The following is a 6000-nucleotide window of genomic DNA, read 5'->3' as shown; positions in this document are numbered from 1 at the left end:
TGGCTGACCCACCGTTGAAGGTCGTCTGGCAGTGACCTTAAGTATCGGTCCAGCACGACCCGCTCCACAATTTGGGGACCAGACAACACTTCGGGCTGCAGCCATTTTTTTACTAGTTGCACCAGGTCATGCATTTGAGACCGCGGTGCCCGATCTGGACGATACTTCCATTGGTGCACTCGTTGGGCCCGGACAGCCGTAGTCACCCCCAACCGAGCCAGTATTTCCGCCTTTAATTTTTGATAATCTTTAGTGTCTTCTGGTGGTAGGTCGAAATAGGCTTTTGAGAATTTCCGGTGAGGAAAGGAGCAATTAAGCCAGCCCACTGGCCCTGGGGCCACCCTTCTCTCTCTGCTGTCCTCTCAAATGTAGCCAGAAACGCCTCTACGTCATCACTCAGGGACAGTTTCTGCAAAAAATGGCTTGCCCTTATGGTCACCTGGTTGCCAGGGGCAACGGCCACTTGTTCACGGCTCTGAGAAAGCTGTTGCATTGCTTCTTTTAAGACAGCCATCTGAGCCTGCATAACCTCTTGTAGGGTCGCTTGCTGGGCTGCTAAACGCTGAAAATGGGTGGATAGGTGCATAGGGTGCATAGGGTGAATGGGTGCATAGTAGGGTGGATCCCTACTATGTTGTCACAATGTTTCCCCAGCCTGGACCGGCTCGATGATGTCAGCCGACAGCGGGCTGTAGCCTGCTGTCTGCTGAAAATGGGTCACAGGAGTGCAGAATGAACTGTACTCCTGTGATGCTCCACCAGAGAAATACAGCCAAATAAGCTTTTTCCCCAAAAATTGTGTTTGAAAAACTGCTGCACAAATACAGTGTGACATAAAAAATTGCAATGACCACGTCCTGCGTTTTGCAGCGATTTGAAATAGCAGGCGGAATCGTGGTGATTCTGCCTGCGATCAGGTGTGAATGGAGCCTTAAGGTTTGACATACTGGGTATTCATTATATATGTATATATTCATTGCTTTTGATAAATATGTGTGTAAATATCATTTCAGAAAATATATAAGGGGGGGGGGGAGGGGGTGATTTACTAAAACTGTTGTGCACAGAATCTGGTGCAGCTGTACATAGAAACCAATCAGCTTCAATGGAGGCTGGTGGTTTTTTGTTTGGGGGGAGCAGCAAACAACCCCCCACCGGCACTTACCCAATCAGTGGTGGGGATCGGCAGGCACATCAGGGATCAGTGGGCACATCGGACAGGGGGACAGGCTGTGGGGGGCATCTCCTGTGTGGTCTTCCCTTCTGAGATCATGGCAGCTCCCACCGTGCATCTCCTCCCTTCCTCCTAAGTTCCCCTCCGCCTTTCTGCTGGGTCCCTAGCTTGGCACTCTAGATACCGCTCAAGCTTCACCCGCTGGCCTGCTCGGTCCCGGGCTTGGCACACAAAGCTGCTCTGCAAGTGTCACCTCTGCTGGTTGGGTCCCTGGCTTGATACCCACTGAAGTTTCCCTATTCTTCACCGTCCCCGGTTGGTGAGAATTCTGCTCCGGTACTTGCATCAGTTACTCACTGTGGTCCCCGGTAATAAGGCGGATAGTCCCTTACTGGTGACAGCTTCCCCTCTACCTCCAACCACGACAGGTTTTCTGGCCGACAGAACTGTCACTTTTGGTTGGACTGCAAGCCGCAATCCCAACCCTGTGCTGTTCTCTTGCTGATGAATAGGCCATCAGACAGCCTAGCAGCCAGATGTGCCCGGGATAGGCCCCATCTCTGGCCTAGCAGCCCGGGCAGTACGACATACATTCACGAGACAGCTGTCTAGGTGGCACAGAACACAGATCACCTGACTCCACCCGAATATATAGGCTCTCTCAGCAGGCCAAGGGATTTAAGAAAACCCCCGCTGATTGGCTGAGACACCCCACATACCCATAACCTGGCCTTGCGTTTCCCTTCTAGTATCTAGTACCACCAAGTACCCGGCCACCTAGTGGTGGAAGAGAAAAGTGCAACAAGGCCAAACTCAGGGAGAAATCAATCGATCTCTAACAATCAACCAGGATAACTACTTCTGACAAGTAAATTTGCGAGGAGCTCTCTGCTTAAACTCCAGGGTGCTACATCGCCAATAGTCTCCAATTTTACATGCGATTTGACCTGTTAAATCATACCAATGTGAACGGGGGCTTATTGTCAAAGTTTAATTATACAAACTGAGGTTAGAAGATGACTGGTTACTATGCACTGCTGCACCAGATTCTGAGTGCACCAGTTTTTGTAAATCCCCCCTATAATGTTTTCAGGGGGTTTACCTAATCTTCAGGCCTAAAATATGCGTTTTTACATGTGTGTAAAAATGGAAAAAACTTGCTCTGGTAGAAAAGAGGTTGAGGGCAATTACCTCGTTAGCGAGACTGCAAAATAATAAATTGAGAGGGGTTTAATCCTTCACAAGTCAAAAAAAACTAAAAGGTTTTAGCACTTAATACACGCCTATAATTTTCCCCTTTAAAACGATTTAATAAATATGACCCAGTTATAAAAATCTATGCGGTTGCCTGGGTCAGCTGTCCCAGGGATCAGTTTAGTGACCACACTTTTATTAGAATTTTTTATTGCTGAAAAATCATTAGGCCAGGGCTCGGGCCTGGTTCACACCTATGCATTTTTTAGTGCATTTTCAGTTTTGCAGAAACACACTACAATCCATTTAACATGGTTTCCTATGGGTCATGTTCACATCTGTGCATTTTATGGAAAAGGCCAGGGACTTTTTTTCTGGGTTTTGGTTCCATAGACTTCAATCGTGTATTGAAAAATGCAAAATGCACCTGCAGTATGCAAACTGCATAGGTGTGAACCAGGCCCAAGCCCTGATTCACACCAGTGTGACTTCTTCCTAGAAAATTCAAAGCTGCAGATCAGTGCGATTTGCACCTCCAATTTGATTGCGGCTTATTACTTCATTTAACAGAATTCTACGCAAGCCACAATGAAATCCCCCAAAAAGTATTGCAGGAACCTTTTTTTAAGAGTCGCAACAATTTGAATGGTTCCATTGAACGGTCAAATCGCATGACAAATTGCACCAGTGTAAACCAGAGTGTAACCAGCTCAGTTTATTGAAATATTGAGGCTTGTAATGTTAGCCCACTGAGCCGTCTAGAGGTCATCATCCACTTCTTATGCCCCATACACACAGTCGGAAATTCCAATGGAAAAAGTCCGATCGGATTAGGTTGTCAAAAAATCCGATCGTGTGTGGGCTCTATCGGACTTTTTCTGTCGGAATCTCAGATGGAAAAAGTTTGAGAGCTGGGTCTAAAATTTTCCGACAACAAAATCCGATCGGACGTTTTCTGATCATGTAGTGTAGAGAATTCAGACGCACAAAGTGCCACGCATGCTCAGAAAAAAATTTGGAGATGAAAACTATTGGCTACTGGCCTCTACGTAGTCCGGTCATACATGTTGTATAACAACATGACGACTGGGCGGCACGGCTCTCATTCTGGGTGAATTTCATATGATGGCCCTCCAGAACGACCGCCCTCGTGCGCCGTGGGGGCACACATTGCGGCGATCGGTGTTCTCGGTAAAGAAAGGCACGGAATTAAGCCAGAGGCTGGGTGGAGGGCCGGACATGAGGAATGCTGAGGGAAGAGTGTAGGGGGTTAATAAAATAAAGATAAGTAAGGAGGGGAGGGCGGAGAGAAAGAAGGAAGAAAGGGGGCGGAGCATGATAAAAGGAAGGGGAGGAGCTGAGACGGCAGCGTGGTGTTCAGTTTACAGGAGAGTTGCCCACCCACCCGCCCTGTAATTTTTAATTTTCTCTTTGTTTTTTCAAAAAAAAAAAAAAGAAAATAATATAAAAAAAAAAAAAAAAGAACAAGATGGTGTGTTGTGTTTTGTGGTCGTTCTTGTTGTCTGTGTTTTTGTTTCTTTTGCAGGTTCGGTGATGAGGGTCGTCATAGCAGCTGTAGCGGCGGTGTCTTTTGGTCTTTGATGGGGCAAAAGGAAACAGATGATGGAAATGTGGGGGGGAGCTCATAGGGATATGGGCCCTCCCTTTTGGTGTATCCCAGCGGAAGGGTAGGCTGGAATACGGGATTTGGTGGCATTGCAGGAAGGTGGTTGTCTCCAGGCTTATAAAAGGCCGGAGGCCTGGTATGGAAAAGGTGGTCCCGCAGTGGAATGGTGGAAAAAGGTTATGTTTAACCACTTTCAGACCGGACCAATTTGCTGGTCAAAGACCAGACCACTTTTTGCGATTCGGCACTGCGTCGCTTTAACTGACAATTGCGCGGTCGTGCGACGTGGCTCCCAAACAAAATTGACGTCCTTTTTTTCCCACAAATAGAGCTTTCTTTTGGTGGTATTTGATCACCCCTGCGGTTTTTATTTTTTGCGCTATAAACAAAAATAGAGCGACAATTTTGAAAAAAAACACATTATTTTTTACTTTTTGTTATAATAAATATCCCCAAAAATATATAAAAAAACATTTTTTTCCCTCAATTTAGGCCGATACGTATTCTTCTACATATTTTTGGTAAAAAAAATCGCAATAAGCGATTATTGATTGGTTTGCGCAAAAGTTATAGCGTTTACAAAATAGGGATAGTTTTATAGCATTTTTATTAATAATTTTTTTTTTTTTTTTTTTTTACTAGTAATGGCGGCGATCTGCGATTTTTATTGTGACTGCGACATTGTCGGGGACCCATCGGACATTTTTGACACATTTTTGGGACCATTGTCATTTATACAGTAATCACTGCTATATAAATGCAGTGATTCCTGTGTAAATGACACTGGCAGTGAAAGGGTTAACCAGTGGGTGGCAGTGTAGGGGTTAAGTGTTCCTAGGGGTGTGTTACTAACTGTGGGGGGGTTGGGCTTTCATTTAGTGTACACTGATCTCTGCTCCAATCACATGGAGCAGAGATCAGCGTCACTAGTTGCTAGGCAGAATGGAAAAATGTTGTTTATACAGCATTTCCTCCATTCGGCCGCTCCGTGAGACGATCGCGGGGATGCCCGCGGCGATCGAGTCCGCGGGTCCCGCGACCGGACTCACGGGGGTCCCGACCAGCGCGGGAGCGCGCCGCCGGCGGCGCGCTCCCGATGGCAGGGCGGCATTGAATATTGGACGTACATGTACGCCAATATGCCTGCCCGTGCCATTCTGTCGACGTACATCGTCGTCCGCTGGTCGGGAAGTGGTTAAAAGGTGGAACGTGGTACCGTCAAAGACCAACTGACTGGGAGTTCTTTTAAAATTACCGTTACCAAACAGTTGATATATATTTATATATATATATTTAATAAAGTTATTTAAGTTATTGGTTTGAAGAGTGTTAATAAAAGGCTGCTATGGCCAATTATACTCCAACTCCTGTGTGGCCTGATTATTTGGGTAGAAGGTAAAAGTTAAGAGAATAATGGTATAGGAATCATTAGAAGGGAAGAAGGGGTAATTACAAGGGGAAATAAAGTACGGAGAGGAATGTCCCTGATGCATGGGTCAAGAGCCTCTGACGGAGGCTCTTTACCACGTAATTAGCCGCGTCCAATCATGGCTTTTTACGATGTAAAGAAGAAGAGCCGTTAATTGGCTTTTCTTCACTCGCGTCTGGCAGACGCTAGTAGAGGAGAGCTGTTCGGCTGCTCTCCTAACAGGAGGGGTCTGTGCTAATTGTTTATCAGCGCAGCCCCCCCTCAGATGCCCACAAAGGACCACCAGGATGACGCCAGGACCACCAGGGATACCACCACACTGGACCACCAGGTATGCCACCCTAGACCACCAGGGAAATGCCAATCGGTGCCCAGGCAGCTGCCAATCAGTGCCCATCCCCAATGCCTGCCAGTCCTAGTGCCATCAGTGATGCCTATCAATGCCATATATCAGTGCCGCATCTTGGTGCACATCAGTGCCGCCTATTATTGCCACCCATAAGTACCCATCAGTGCAGCCTTTCAGTGCCCATCAGTGCCTTCCAGTGTCATCCATGAGTGCCCAGTGTCGCGTAT

Source organism: Lithobates pipiens, unplaced genomic scaffold (assembly GCF_037356315.1).
Source record: "Lithobates pipiens isolate NorthernLeopardFrog02 unplaced genomic scaffold, aLitPip1_a1.2 Scaffold_18, whole genome shotgun sequence".
NCBI lineage: Eukaryota > Metazoa > Chordata > Amphibia > Anura > Ranidae > Lithobates > Lithobates pipiens.
This window is presented reverse-complemented; position numbering follows the sequence as displayed.